At 37.4% G+C, this 16100-nt stretch overlaps 1 protein-coding gene across 4 annotated transcripts in view; it reads left to right on the top strand.

Moving 5' to 3' along the window:
* The window catches only part of FRS2 (fibroblast growth factor receptor substrate 2), a 152793-nt gene that overhangs the window by 78029 nt on the left and 58664 nt on the right, over positions 1–16100 (top strand). For all 4 annotated transcript variants that reach the window (XM_044228736.1, XM_044228737.1, XM_044228733.1 and 1 more), the window contains exons 2-3: positions 5920–6015; positions 6971–7013. The gene's annotated coding sequence lies outside the window, so the exon portion shown is untranslated. The remainder of the gene's footprint in view (positions 1–5919; positions 6016–6970; positions 7014–16100) is intronic.

The raw sequence follows: 16100 nt of genomic DNA, 5'->3' as shown, positions 1-16100 counted from the left end.
GCATCATGGAGCTGTTTCTTTCTGGTTTGGACAAGTTATTTAACCACTCCGTGTGCTTTTTTAAATAACTTACCCATCGAAAAGTTCTGAGAATTAAGTGAGCTAATGTAAATAACTGGTACACAGACATTGCTCAAGAAGGGGCACCTGGGTGGCTCAGTCAGCTGAACTTCTGACTCTTGATTTCAGTTCAGGTCATGAGATCAAGCTCTGCTTGGGGCTCCATGCTGGGCGTGGAGCCTGCCTGAGATTCTCTTTCCTTCTCTCTCTGTCTCTGCTCTCCTGCTGCCCTGCCCCCGCCTGCCACCTTCTGTGCCCACAGGCACTCCCCCCCCCAAAAAAAAAGGAGTTGCTCAAGAAAGGTTACTTTAATATCACAAGCCTTCTTTGAAGTGGTTGAACTTGCTAAAGTCTGATTTCTAAAGGAGTGGGGGTATTTCTGCACAAAAATACTCAAGACTTCTCTTCACCCCTACCCCCACCCAGACAAAGCTGATTTTAACATTAAATTTCATCATCCAACTCTTAGAATCCCTGCTGTTTGTTTTCTTGTACTCTTGGTTTATTTTTGTACCTGAGGTCTGATAGGCACATAACAAGTGCTTTGTGAACCTTAAACTAAGTGAAAATAGATTGTTCAGATGAAAGGTATGTGGATAAGTCAGTTTTGGGGCAATTCTAGAGATCTCTTGCCAGAACTGGTATCTTTGTTTTGGTCTTCAGAGCCTATTAAATGTGATCACTGAGTCATACTTGCTGTTTTCTCTGTCCCCTGGCTATCTCTCTTAAGACTCTGAAGCTTGCCAGCCACAGGATGTTTAAAAGGCAGAGTAGGCTTTAGCCCAGGGGAGTTTGTTTATTTAAAGAAAAATAATTAAGTTCAAACATCCCTACCATGTCATAGCTAGTCTAGTCATGTTAGAGTTAGTGAGTTCTTTTGATTCCTTCTGGTGGTCATGGTACCTAAAGGTATCAAATTTGAAAGTAGTTTAAACTTTTTCTGAGATTACTTGGAACTTTATAATGTAATCCCAAAGAGAAGTCCCTAAACGAGTGGAGGAAAGGGCCAATTATTTTGCTAGTTGTTGTTTTTGATGGGACTCATTTATTTATTTATTTTTTAAAATTTTGGGATGCCTGGGTGGCTCAGTTAAAGCCTCTACCTTCGGCTCACATCATGATCCCGGGCTCCTGGGATCGAGCCCCACATCTAGCCCCACATTGGGGCTCTCTGCTCAGCGGGGAGCCGGCTTCTCCCACCTCTGTCTCTTCCTGCCTTTCTGCCTGCTTGTGATCTCTGTCAAGTAAATAAATAAATAAATAAATTTTTAAAAAATTTTATTTGTTTGATGGGGCACCTGGGTGGCTCAGTGGGTTAAGCCTCTGCCTTTGGCTCAGGTCATAATCCCAGGGTCCTGGGATCGAGCCCCACATAGGACTCTCTGCTCAGCAGGGAGCCTGCTTCTCCCCTCTCTCTCTGCCTGCCTCTCTGCCTACTTGGAATCTCTGTCAAATAAATAAAATCTTAAAAAAAAATTTTTATTTATTTGAGAGAAAGAGAGTACGAGCAGTGGGAGAAAGTGGACTCCCTGCTAAGCAGGAAGCCCAATTCACGGCTCCAACCCAGGACCCTGGGATCATGACCTGAGCCGAAGGCAGAGGCTTAACTGACTGGGCCATCCAGTTTCCCCTTTAATGGGACTCATTTATTTTTCAAATCATTTACCACTCCTTCCTAGAGTTATAGTGATTTAAAAACAAAACAGCACCCAAAAAAAAAAAAACCACTGTTGTGGCTTTACTTTCATTAATTCTTTGAAGTTGGGACCTTAAGAACCTTTTAAAAGGGGCGGTGTAATTCTGCAGATGTTTAGGCACAAAGATACAGTAATTAGTCACTTTCATATTTTGGTTAATTACCATCTCCAAAATATTTCTCCTTACATATTCTCTGCCAGATAAGAATATCTGAGGCAGATATTTTGTATTTTGGGCTCACCTAAGGTACCAGGACCTATCTCTTGATAAGATAACTTGTAAAAACTAAGCCCTAGAGGAAGTGAGGAAGAATAAGACAGATACCTGTTCTCTAGGCAGAGGAAAATGAAAAGACAAGTCCTTGAAGTGAGAACGTGCTTGAAGTGTTTAAGGCAAGGAGCCTTAACAAGGAAGAGAATGGTAAGAGATCATGTTCAAGAGAAGTGAAGAGGAAACATAAGATCATGTCCTTATGGCCTTTGTTAGGGATTTTTGGCTTTAGACTGGTGAGATGGACTCAGGGGGTTGAGTGGAAGAATAACATGATCTAACTTTCTTTTGTAAAAGACTAATCTGACTGACATGTTGAGGTGAGCAAAGGGAGAGGACAAGAGATCAGATTGGGAGCTATTAGAGTAATGTGGATGAGAACTAAGGTGGCATGGACCATGGTGGTTAGAGTGGAGATGTTAAAAATGGTAACATTATGGATGTCTTTTGAAACTGGAGCTCCCAGGATGAACACTTAGTGGGTAGCGATGAATATTTCTGCACATAGTGTTTGACCCATTTTTAAATGATGTTAAGATTAATTGCTGGGTTCAAAGTTTGTCTACTTGATTTATCTATTATAAAGTTTCCTTTTAGTTTTTTACCTAATGGTTTTAGCAGCCATTGATCATTATTTATTTATTTATTTTTAAAGATTTTAATTTGTTTATTTGACATACAGAGATCACAAGTAGGCAGAGGCAGGCGGGGGAGGGGAAGCATGCATATATATATATATATATAAAATACATATATACATATTTTTTTTCTTTAAAAGATTTTATTTACTTGGCAGATATCACAAGCGGGCAGAGAGGCAGGCAGAGAGCGAGAGAGAGAGAGGGAGGAGGAAGCAGGCTCCCTGCCTAGCAGAGAGCCGGATGTGGGACTCCATCCCAGAACCCTGAGATAATGACCCGAGCTGAAGACAGAGGCCCAACCCACTGAGCAACCCAGGCACCCCTTTAAAAATATATTTAATGTTTTGGGGGCACTTGGGTGGCTCAGTCATTTTAGCATCTGACTCTAGGTGTTTTGCTCAGGTCCTGATCTCATGGGTCATGGGATGGAACCCCACGTTGAGCTCCGTGCTCAGTGGAAGTCTGGTTGTATATTCTCTCCCTCTGTCCCCTTCCTCTGCTCATGTGCAGCCTCTGTCTCTCAAATAAATAAATCTTTAAAAGAAAAATATATATTTAATGTTTCAATTAGTGGTAGTCATTCCACTTTGATGTCCAAAGTGTCATTACCATTTGATGTTCATTTGATCTTAAAACATGTCTCCTGCATAAAAACTGTAAAACAAGGTTGAGAAGTCTGACTTTTATCCCTGTCCCTTCCATCCTGCTTTCTTTTTCCTTTAGATAACCATTTAAAAATGATTTTGGTTTATCCTTCCAGTGCTCTTTTCCTTTTGAAAGAAAAAACCCCGAGGTTTGTATTAATATTTGTAGTTCCCCCCCCCGCCCTTTTTTTAAACAAAAAGAGTAGCATTGTGTGAAATACTAATTCAGGTATAGTATGGGAAGTAGAGAGTTACTGGTTTCCTTCGTGGTTATTCTTGAGACTTGTCAACTTTTTATTCCATGTAAAAGAATTTCTTATATTCCTTTCTGTCTCCACAATGAGTGGTTAAAGAACATACATGTTAAAATAAAATAGCCTACTTTACTATTGGGACTTCATCAAGATAAAAAACTTTTGCACAGCAAAGGAAACAGCAAAACCAAAAGACAGCCGGCAGAGTGGGAGAAGATATTTGCAAATGACATATCAGATAAAGGACTAGTATCTAAAATCTATACAGAATTATCAAATTCAACACCCAAAGAACAAATAATTCAGTCAAGAAATGAGCAAAGACAGGAACAGACATTTCTGCAAAGAAGACATCCAAATGGCCAACAGACACATGAAAAAGTGCTAAGTATCACTTGGCATCAGGGAAATACAAATCAAAACCTCAAAATACCATGTCATACCAGTCAGATGGCTAAAATTAACCAGTCAGGATATGACAGGTGTTGGTGAGGATGCAGAGAAAGGGGAGCCCTCCTACACTGTTGGTGGGAATGCATGCTGGTGCAGTCACTCTGGAAAACAGTATGGAGGTTCCTCAAAAAGTTGAAAATAGGGGCGCCTGGGTGGCTCAGTGGGTTAAAGCCTCTGCCTTCGGCTTGGGTCATGATGCCAGGGTCCTGGGATTGAGCCCCACATCGGGCTCTTTGCTCAGCAGGGAGCCTGCTTTCTCCTCTGTCTTTCTGCCTGTCTCTCTGCCCACTTGTGATCTCTGTCTGTCAAATAAATAAGTACAATCTTAAAAAAAAAAAAAGTTGAAAATAGAGCTACCCTGTGACCCAGCAATTGCACTATTAGGTATTTATCCCAAAGATACAAATGTATTAATCCGAAGGGGCACATGCATCCAAATGTTTATAGCAGCAATGCCCATAATAGCCACACTGTGGAAAGAGCCTAGATGTCTGTCAACAGATGAATGGATAAAGATGTGGTACGTACACACACACACACACGCGCGTGCGTGCGCGCGCGCACACACACACTGGAATATTATGCAGCCATCAAAAATCGGAATCTTGCCATTTGCAGTAATGGGGAAAACTAGAGGGTATTATGCTAAGCGAAGTAAGTCAGTTAGAGAATGATTACCTTCTGATCTCACTGATATGAGGAATTTGAGAGACAAAACAGAGGATCATAGGGGAAGTGGGAAAAATGAAACAAGACAAAACCAGAGAGGGAGACAAACCATAAGAGACTTTTAATCTCAGGAAACAAACTGAGGGTTGCTGGATTGGAGGAGGGTAGGAAGGATGGGGTTGCCGGGTGATGGACATTGGGGAGAGTATGTGCTATGGTGAGTGCTGTGAATTGTGTAAAACTGGTGAATCACAGATCTGTACCCCTGAAACAAATCATATATTATGTGTTAATGAAATAATAATAATGAAAATATAAAATATAATGAAATATATATATAAAATATAATGAAAGAATAATGAAAGAAAATAAAAAAGAAATAAGAAAAAAAATAGCCTACTTGCAACATTTAGCAATATTTAGCAAAATTACATATGTAGCAATTCCCCGTTTGGAGTTTCCCCCAAAGATTGCAGTAACAAAATTACATAGTGACGTATGCCTTTCTTCTGTTCCTTGAAGGCTGGTACCGTGTCTTGTCTTTTAATTATGGGCTTTGTTTGCTGGGGAAAATACAATAACGGTGATGTAGTTGGCATTGATAGCAATGGTATATGTGTGGAAGAAATGTCATTTTAAGAATTTACCATTTTGAAATAGTACCAGGTTAAATATTTCATCAATTAAAATTACATCACTCATCAGTTTATTCAGTCTTTCAATGAATATTTACCGGGCACTTACTGCATGGCAGTCATTGTCTTAAGTGCTCAAAAGATATCAGTAAATAAAGTCAGTAAAAATCTGTTTTGGAGCCTTCTTTCTATAGGAGTGTATGGGGGGGGGAAGATATAAACATACATTATCAGTATAATTTATTTTTTCCAAATGTGGAGTTTTAGGGCTTCTCTCCTACATCTTCCTTTTTTCTTTTTCCAGTCTGTAAATGGCATTCTTAGGAGTTGCAAGACCCTGCTGTGAAGGCATTTAGGACTGAAGAATTTATAGATCTTTATACTCAGTATGTGTAACGTAATTCTGGTCCCATGGGGTGACAGCATGTATTCGAGCTCTCTTACTTCATCCTCAGCTCTGTTAATGTTTTTTATTAGAAGGTTGCTCAAGAAATTTTTTGATAACTCTTTTTATAGACACTAAAATTTAGGAAATTGTCCTTAAAGATTTGATGTTTTTGTTATGATATGTTCTTAATGACTGTCTTTATTTCAGAAATGACCATTAAGAAGTAGACGCCCAGATGCAAAAGTGATGAAACAGTCAATTTGTCATAAAATAAGATGCAGCTGTGGCTTTTCAACCAGATTAGTAAGTGTGGCCCAAATTTTTAAAAACTTTATACTTATTTTATCTACTTTGAAAAACATTTACTAGAAAGTATAGTGGACATTTTCTTAAGTGTCAGCTTGTGTTTCTTTTGTTACTTTGGATTGTAGTACAAAATAGAGCATGTAGCTCTGCAGAATGTATGCTGTGTTGTACCTTTTTAAGAACCGTAAAGGTTTATAAAATCAGAGCTTTAGAGGAAATACATGAAAAAGAGTCACTATGTTATCACTATCGGAATACAGCTCCTTTTAAAATGTTTGGATATTTGTTTTCCTTCCCAGTCTCTGTTCTGTACATTTTTAAAAAAACATCATTTTGATCATAGTATTGTGAAGAGTATGCTTCTTTTATATCTTTTAAAATTAATTGTTTTAGATGTTTCTCCCTGTGAATAAAAATGTACTCTTTAGTACAGGGTTTCTTATTGGGGTAATGAAAATGTTCTGGAATAATATGGTGGTGATGGTTACATAACTTTGTGACTGTAGTAAAAACCACTAAATTTTACACTTTAAAGGGGTGAATTTTATGACATATGGAATACACCTAAAAGCTACCTTTCGGGATATCAAATCTTGGTAAGAGTAAAACCCAGTTGAGTACCGGTTTTTAGAATATGAAAATGTGCTGAGACATCACTATGTACCTAGAAGAAATGATTTCATAGTCAGTAGAATAGTGTTTTTGTAATAATAAAAATAATGAATTTTATATTTTAATACAAATATTAAAATACTTTTTAAAATACTTTATAATTTTATACTTTATACTTTTTATACTTATTTATTTTGTTTAAGGGACTTACTGTCTCAAGTTTTGGTAATACCAAATGTCATGACATTCTGAATGTACTGGATCAGCATTTTGTTAACTTTTTAAGAGGCTTCCTGTTTTAAAACCAACATTTTAACTTTTCTACCTGAAATTTTTTTAGGAACAGAATTGTATCTATTCTTCTCAGAAGAGAATTCCACAAGGTAAGAAGTTGTTACTATAGTAGTAAACAAATATAGTGGAATATAGGCTTAATTACTCTTTATTTTTTAATCCTTTCCCTATATTTATTTCATGTCTTTTCTTGATTATTACAAGATTATCAGGAATTTTTTAGCTCCTCCTTTACTACCTCAGAATTTGCAAACAAGGTATATCTCATCTTATTTGAAGTTAAGATTAAAAGGGTATGATAAAAGTAGTCACCTTTGAAACTCAAATACTGCTTTTCATGGTATCCTTATTCCTAATATTATTAAGGAACTTAATTCCTAGAATCCTTAGGATTGGGTTTGTCCATTTTAGAAAATAAGTTTTCCTCTTCCTTTGGGACACATTCAGCTTTTTACCTTAGTGGACATTACCTAAATGACTTGGGGTGGTAGAGGAGTCCTAGAGGCTCTATTAAAGGCCTTAAGTTAAGGGAGATTATTTACCTGGGTTTCCACCTATGAAAATTATAGAACTCCTACATTCACTTTAAAAAGTAGAATGCTTTCTCCTAGGTAATTAATAAAATGTTTAGTAGCAGTTAGTATTAAAAAAATTCCAAATGATCTTTACAATGAATTTTAAATCAACATTGATTTAGATTGTTAGACTTTTCAGACTTCTGAAAGATTGAAATGTTCAAGTGAGTAGATAGTAAAATCACCTCTTGGTGTGCTTATTACCCTATGCTAGGAACTTAAAATCAGTTGCTTGGCTTTAACCGGTTACATTGACGGGAACTCTTTGGTACGGGTAGTAGTGATCACTGCAGGTGAATTTAATCTGTCAACTGGAAAAATGCTTATAAAATGAATTATTCAGATCAATAACTGTTTCTCATTTATTGTCCTTTGTCCTGAGGGGAACATGGGCTCTCAAACACATCTATCCCACCTGTTTTTGAAATTGCCACAGATTTAATCAGGTTAGTTTTTATCCTGATAACTGAAAACAAGGGGTTAAAATAAAGAGACCCATTGTCTTATGAAGAGGGAGTGGGGAGCAAACCATCACTAGTTTTCACTTCCAGGTTTCTTGTGAAGCTTTTCCCCTGTATTTTTCTTCTATCTTTGGAGGGTTAAGGGAGGGAGTCATGGAACCTGTGTATAGCTCTATCTGACCCTCCAGGTGCTATTCAAAGGCAGTGCTTCAGGAGAAATCCATATCGTTCTTTTCTTGGACCATTGTGCTTAAAGTGAAAACAGAAATTTCAGAAGATTTAATTATAGTGAACTTGATCTCTTACACCTTTGTCCCTGTTCTTGGGGCAAATGGAGTTTGAATTCTTAAACATTAATACAGTCTGTGATACAATGGTGATGGATCATGCTATCTGATAGCCTTAGGGCTCTCCTGTAAGTGTTCAGTAAATATGTATGTTTATAAATGCTCAGATTCTTTCATAGCTTTTTTTAGAGTAGAAGATAATCAAAACAAGATTATTCATATTTATATAGTATCCTCCTCCTACACTGTCAAAGGTATTAAAAGGACAGTGAAACTTTAATAAAAATTGTTAACTATACACTTGCAGATAGTTGAAGTGGTAAATTTTATGTTATATATACTTTACCACAATTTAAAAAATTGTTTAAATTCTTGAGCAACTCTGTTTACTGTGAAAGAGGATGGCTATGCTTGAAGTATCAGTTTTTAACCTTAATTACTAGAGTATTGAGTTAGTGATATTCCTTAGTTTGTGTCATACCCATCATCACTGGCTCACTAAAGGACCGTTTTTCTGTTTTCCTTTATAACTAGTCCCTATATAAGTGACCCTCTAATATATTTGATATGTATCCCTTTATGTCATATAAAAGGTTTTATTATTTCATGTATTTTAATTATACATTAGGCTTTAATCGAATTCTTGTAGTCCCCTTCACTCACCTCCCTCTTTATTTCTAAAACCTGGCCATGTTGCTGAGTGTTTGTCTAATTTGTTTTGTCTAACTGGTACATTGTATTTTAGGTTATTTATTAAAATGAAACTGTTAATGTATCAAATTCCTTAAATGTATAAGGAACATTAAATGAACATTTAAGAGAAGTCCAATTTGTGTTCATTTTTTAATATTAAAATTGTATTTAGGGTGCCTGGATGGCTCAGTGGGTTGGGCCTCTGCCTTCAGCTCAGGTCATGATCTCAGCGTCCTGGGATTGAGCCCCGCATCAGGGTCTGTGCTCAGCAGGGAGCCTGCTTCCTTCCGGTTCCCCCTCTGCCTGCCTCTCTGCCTATTTGTGATCGCTCTCTGACAAAAAAAAAATTGTATCTTAAAGATGGAATTAAATGCTGTGGAAGATAAGAGGAAACATAAACATCTGTCTCAAAGGCCAAGAGTCTGTTAGAACAGTCAAAGGAAAGAATTGTGGGGCCTAACAAAAACATGTATTTTTCTTCTAGAAACAGTTTGTTAAAATGCTCTGGTCTCAGTGTTAGCCCACAATAACTTAATAATTGAAAGATACCAGTAATATTTTGGAACTTCCCCATTACCTATTACTTCATTAGTTTTTACCTTGTAGTATATTTGATGCATAACCATGTTCTGTGAATTCCCATCACCGAATCTAATACAGAGTAAGAACAGTACAAATGCAGGTTTCTAAATTTGGGATGCAGAAATACAGTTTCATCCGTAGTAGCACATTATTAGCAAAACAGCTTCTCTTGGATCCCCTAACTAGAAACTACCAGAGAGTGGGAACTTCAGAAGCTCTGTGTCCATGGTGATGGTATGCCTTTCACCAATGAAAAGGATAGAAAGAGGAACACTCCTGTGAGGGGAAAGGGTAACTCCTGACTTGACAGCTGTGATCAGATCAGGGAAGGGCTTCCAACAGATAGAAAAAGCTAAAGGTACCTTGTGGGGAGCAGTTTGTGTGGGAGGAGGATTTTAGGGGGACTTTGTTCTGGGAGCTAGGAGAAAATGTTACTGATTCAGTAGTGGAATGGCAAGGGGTAAGGGAATTCACGTTTGCTGAAAGTGAAGTCAGTTTGAAGCTTATTTATTTATATGTTTATAAGGTCTTTGGGGGGAAGACCAGCAACTCTGGAGGTTGTTATTGAGTTAGTATCCCATGCATTGTTGAATACTCCCTACAGTTTTTAAAAATAACAGTTTGGAGAGTTAGATTAGACATCAGGTAACATAGTCCTTTTTTCTAGTTTGATTAGTTTCTGAGTATTTTATATGGCTTAGTAATTTCATTACTTTCACTTTGTTATCTTAAGAGATGGCATAAGAAAAACAGTCTCATTTTACAAATGATGAAACTAGAAGTGGAGTGAGGTTTAGGGTTTTTTTTTTTTTTTTCCTTTTTCACTAATCTATACTGCCACCCTGTCAACTGATATTTTGCCCTATATAGGATATTTAGTTACTAGTTTTAACTTAAAAGAAATGTTTCTGACCTGGAAGAAACTCCTAGCCTAAAAAGTTTTAAAAACACATATATACAAACAAAAATATAACCAATGAATAACTATTGATAGTCACTTAACCTTAAGGTTCATTAAAAAGCTTTAATAAACTCACTTCAGTTTTGTCTGCTACTGTTAATATAGAACATTATTTAAAAAATATTTCCATTTTGGGGCACTTGGGTGGCTCAGTCGGTTAAACATCTGCCTTTAGCTCAGGTCATGATCTCAGGATCCTTAGATCCAGCCCCATGTGGGCCTCCCCACTCAGTGGGTTCTCTGCTTGTCCCTCTCTCTCTACCACTCCCAACTCCATTTGTGCACGTTAGCACTCTCTCTTTCTCAAATAAATGAATAAAATCTTTTTAAAAATTCCAATTTATAACAAATACCATAAGTTTATTTTCTTTTAAGTTTAGAATATGCCTGTTTACTTAAGGATTTGGGGTCTAGGTAGATGGATGGGACAATTAGAATCCCCAGTTTGTGGGAATGGAACAAGCAATTTGATCTCACATATTTCAGAATATGGTAATCCCTTCCCCCCAAATCATTTGTTTGTAGTTTGAAAATCAGGGAAACTGTTAAAAACCTGTATTTTTTTCTCCTGAGTGACTTAATTTGGTTCAGGCCCAGCTTTAGTGGTATAAGTACAGATCAAGTTTGGTCCTGAGTGATCCAGTTTTATCCTGGGGCATTCTAGGTCTGGTGTGTCTTTGGATATACTAACCATTTGGTTTCAATACCTCATTGACATTTGATCCTCTGGAAAGATTGTGAGAGATTTCACATGTAGGTGGTGGGATAAAGGAACCCAGATTGTCTCATAGTCTATTGAGTAGATTGGAGTTCTAGGACTTTGAAGTTTAGTAATGTTATTGTTATTCAAAAATAGGCTGTGGTGTTAAAAAGACAGGTCTTCTGACTCTTGATTTCTTATTGTATATTGAGACTTCAAATGTGATTTAAGTAAATATGAACTTTAAAAAATGTGGATAACTTTATTTTTTTTTATAAAAGAATACAGTTATTTCAGATACCTTTTTTGTTTCATGTTCCAGTCTTCTTTAGAATTCCATATGAACTGCCCTCCCCCCCCTTTTTTTTTTTAAAAAAAGCCACTTGCTTTTGAATTTAAAAAAGAAAAAACCAAAAAACCAAAAACTCAGAATAGGTTGAAACTTGACACAAATTGCTGCCACAGAACAAAAGTGCTGATCAAGTTAAATCAACCCCTGTAATGTGTATTGAAAGGAAAACCTCTTCTCTCTCCCCCAGTTTGAAGAACAAGCATTTTTCCTGCCAAGAAGGGCTGACTTTAAATGGACCAGCTGTCCATATTAGGAGCATTGGGTTGCTAAGGTGACCATGGCTGTTTGGAGAAGAATGCAGCTGAGAGGGCAAGTTCTTGATGTGTGAGCTGAGGGAAGGAATGTGGTGTGATTGTGCATCATTCCTCCTAATCACATGCTCACAAAGTGCTGTGTGGGCAGCATGGAGAAACTACAAATCTGAGGGCTACAGCTTGTGTGTGGTTAAAATCATTTTGTTTTCATGTGAGCCTTAGGCTTACAGTTTAGATTGAAAACATCTACCTTGTGTGTGTGTGTATGTGTGTGTGTGTGTGTGTTTTGGGTGTAGAGGAGGGTGTTTGATGGTAGTAGATAAATTGGGATTGAGTTTGTTTTGTATGATGGACACATACTTTCATATGGTGAGACAAAAATTATCTTGGGATAAATGTTCTTTCCATCTCATCCCTTTCTGTCTTATATACGGTGTTATTAGTTCCCCAAGGGAATGTTGTGTTCCTTGTAATTATATCTTGGGCACTTTTAGTTTCAGAATTATTTGAAACTCCTAAGAGTATGTTGTCTATTTGTCCATTTCTCCCCTCCCACCTTTTTAAAATAGTTCTTTCTCTTCCCAAGGTAGATCTTAATACATTGTATTTCTTCCCTGAAGCTTCCAAAGATAGGTTTTGGCATTTGGTAAAAAATATAATTCAAGGACGCCTGGGTGGCTCAGTTGGTTGGACGACTGCCTTCGGCTCAGGGCGTGATCCTGGAGTCCCGGGATCGAGTCCCACATCGGGCTCCCAGCTCCATGGGGAGTCTGCTTCGCTCTCTGACCTTCTCCTCGCTCATGCTCTCTCTCACTGTCTCTCTCTCTCTCAAATAAATAAATAAAATCTTTAAAAAAATATATATAATTCAAGGAACAGTGGGAAGTGACAAACTAACAAGCCCACTTACCTAAAATACTATTTAGATTTTACCATGGACATCATTGCTAATATTTGAAATGAGATACAGCCATATCCATTGCTACAGACACTTACTGAATGAATATGAGGTTTTTTGTTTTTTTATCCTTGCTAACATATCATGACAATAACAGGTTGATCTTAAATGAGGACATAAATGTGCAGTATCTTTAAGATGTGAAGTCACTGGACATTGGCAGTTCTGTATTACATAAGCATCCTATACTTATTCAGATAATCTATGTGCTTTGACACAATTGCTGTTTAGTTGATTTATAAAATATGGAGAGAAATTAAAAGATGAAAATAATTTGATCATTGAATTCATTTGGTTATTCTCATGGTATGCCTTGATAACTTTTGATGGCATTCTCAACTAAATGCTTCACGGTTTTGCCTTTCGCATTTAATCCTCAATCTCCTAGTAATTGATTTTTGTGACATGTATGGGATATGAATTCACTCTTTCCATGTGGATAATTGGTTATCCCAGTACTGTTTATTAAAATTGTTCTTCGGGCGCCTGGGTGGCTTAGTGGGTTAAGCCGCTGCCTTCGGCTCGGGTCATGATTTCGAGGTCCTGGGATCGAGTCCCGCATCGGGCTCTCTCCTCAGCAGGGAGCCTGCTTCCTCCTCTCTCTCTCTGCCTGCCTCTCTGCCCACTTGTAATCTCTCTCTGTCAAATAAATAAATAAAATCTTTAAAAAAAAATTGTTCTTCATTTCTTCCCTGATATATGAAATTTCTTATGTCATAAATCAAGTTTTCATATAGGTAGTTTTATTTCTGTACTCTCTCTTCTGTACCATTGATCTTTTGTCTACCCCTGAATCATACTATCTCAGATATCTCAGATACTCAGTTTTGTTTCTTGTCTTGTTCATGACCTGAAAAAATGATTTCAAATTTCATGGTTTATTATTTTTTTTAAAAGATTTTATTTATTTTTTTGACAGAGAGAGAGATCACAAGTAGACAGAGAGGGAGAAGCAGGCTCCCCGCAGAGCAGAGAGCCCGATGTCGGGCTCGATCCTACGACCCTGAGATTGTGGCCTGAGCTGAAGGCAGTGGCTTAACCCCCTGAGCCATCCAGGCGCCCAAATTTCACGGTTTAAAATGATACTTGTGGTTTTTTTAAATGATCGTCTTTACCAAATTAAAGAAGTTTTCATTCTATTCCTACCTGGCTAGAACTTTTGTTTATCTGTTCATTTTAAATCATGAATGGATGCCGAACCATACTGAAAGGCTTTTGTATAACTTCAGCAATGATTGAAAGTTTTTCTCCTTAATTTGTTGATGTAGTCAGTTACATTGATTTTTCAAATTAGGTTAACTAAGCATTGCTAGGATAAACCTAAGTCAGTTACATTGATTTTTCAAATTAGGTTAACTAAGCATTGCTAGGATAAACCCAATTTAGTCATGTAGGGATTATCTTTTTTATTATTATTATAAATTATTAGATCTGGTTTGCTTAAATTTTGTTTAGGATTTTTACATTAATGTTCATGAGTCAGATTGGCTTTTAAATTTCCATGCTTATATTATCCTGGTTGGATTTTTAATGTATCTCTCTTTTTAAATGTTAGCTGTGTTAAAATATACGTATTACAAAGTTTACCATCTTACCCATTTTTAAATGTATGGTTTAGTGTAGTGTAAAGTATATTCACATTGGCTGTGTAGCTAGCTAATCTCCAGAACTTTTTCGTCTTGCAAAACTGAAACTCTATACCCATTAAACACTCTTCATCTCTCCTTCCCCATCACCGTGGCAACCACCATTCTTTCTATTTTTATGAGTTTGACTACTGTAGATATCTCCTAGAAGTGAAATCATACCGTATTTATCTCTTTGTGCCTGGCTTTTCACTTAGTATAATGTTGTAGCATGTATCAGAATTTCTTTTTTAAGGCTGAATAATATACCATTGTATGTATAAACATTTTGTTATTTGCTCTTCTGTTAGCCGACAAGTATGTTGCTTCCACCTTCTGGCTATTGTGAATAATGCTGTTGTGAACATATACATACAAATAAATTCTACACACTTCCTTAAATGCTTTTGGATACAGACCCAGAAGTGGTATTGCTGATGATGTGGTAATTCTATTTTTAATCTTTGAGGAGTTGCAATCCTGCTTTTTGTAGCAGCTACACCATTTATGTTCCCACCAGCAGTACGAAGGGTTCCAACCTCTCCATATACTTGCCAACACTTATTTTCTGTGTGTGTGTGTGTGTGTGTGTGTTTTATTTATTTATTTGACAGAGAGAAACACAGGGAGAGAGGGAACACAAGCAGGGGGAGTGGGAGAGGGAGAAGCAGACTTCCCACAGAGGAGGGAGCCCGATGCTGTGCTTGATCCTAGAATCCCAGGATCATGACCTGAGCCAAAGGTAGCCGCTTAAGGACTGAGCCACCCACTCACTCCCCCTCCCCCCTGTGTGTGTGTGTGTGTGTGTGTGTCTGTGTATGTGTGTTTAAAGATTTATTTGAGAGAGATCGAGAGAGGGCATCCACACATAAGCAGGGAGCCGGGCAGAGGGCTAGGGAGAGAAATAGGCTCCCTGCTGAGAGCAGAGCTGCCTGTGGGGCTTGCGACTCCATCTCAGACGACCTGAGCCTTTGGAGTTCGGGCCATGATCTCAGGACTCTGAGATCATGACCTGAGCTGAAATCAGGAGTCAGATGGTTAACCAATGGAAGCCACCCAGGCACCCCTATTTTCTGTTTGGTTCTTTTTTGATAGTAGCCATCCTAATGGTTATGAAGTAGTATCTCGTTGTAGTTTTGACTTGCGTTTCCTTATTAACTAGTGATGTGAGGCTCTTTCCATAAAATTGTTGGCCATTTGTGTATTTTCTCTGGAGAAATGTCTGATCAAGTCCTTTGCCCATTAATCAGGTTACTTGTGTAGTTGTTACTGTTGTTGCTTATCAGATACATGATTTGTAAATTTTCTCCTGTGTCTTTTAGGTTGCCTTTTCAGGCTGCTAATTGTTTCCTTGGATGCCTAAAAGTTTTTAATTTTGATGTAGTTCGGTTTATCTATTTTTACCTCTGCTGCCTGTGGGTTTGGTGTCATAGCCAAGAAATTATTGTCAATTCCAATGTCATGAAGCTTTACTCCTAGTTTTTTTTCTGAGTATTATACTTTTAGATCTTATATTTAGGACTTTATTTTGAATTAATTTTTGTATAAAGTATAAGGTAAGGGTCCAAGTTCATTCTTTGGCCTGTGGATATCTTGTTTTCTCAGCACCATTTCTTGAAATGATGGTCTTTTCCTCCATTGAATGGTGTTGGCATCCTTTCTCCTCATTGGATTTTGATATGAATTAGAAAGTGTTTTTCTTTTTTCACTGTTCTCTAGAAGAATTTG

This window comes from Neovison vison, chromosome 12, assembly GCF_020171115.1.
Source record: "Neovison vison isolate M4711 chromosome 12, ASM_NN_V1, whole genome shotgun sequence".
Classification (NCBI taxonomy): Eukaryota; Metazoa; Chordata; class Mammalia; order Carnivora; family Mustelidae; genus Neogale; species Neogale vison.
The sequence above is the reverse complement of the archived record's forward strand: the minus strand, read 5'-3'. Positions and strand labels throughout refer to the sequence as shown.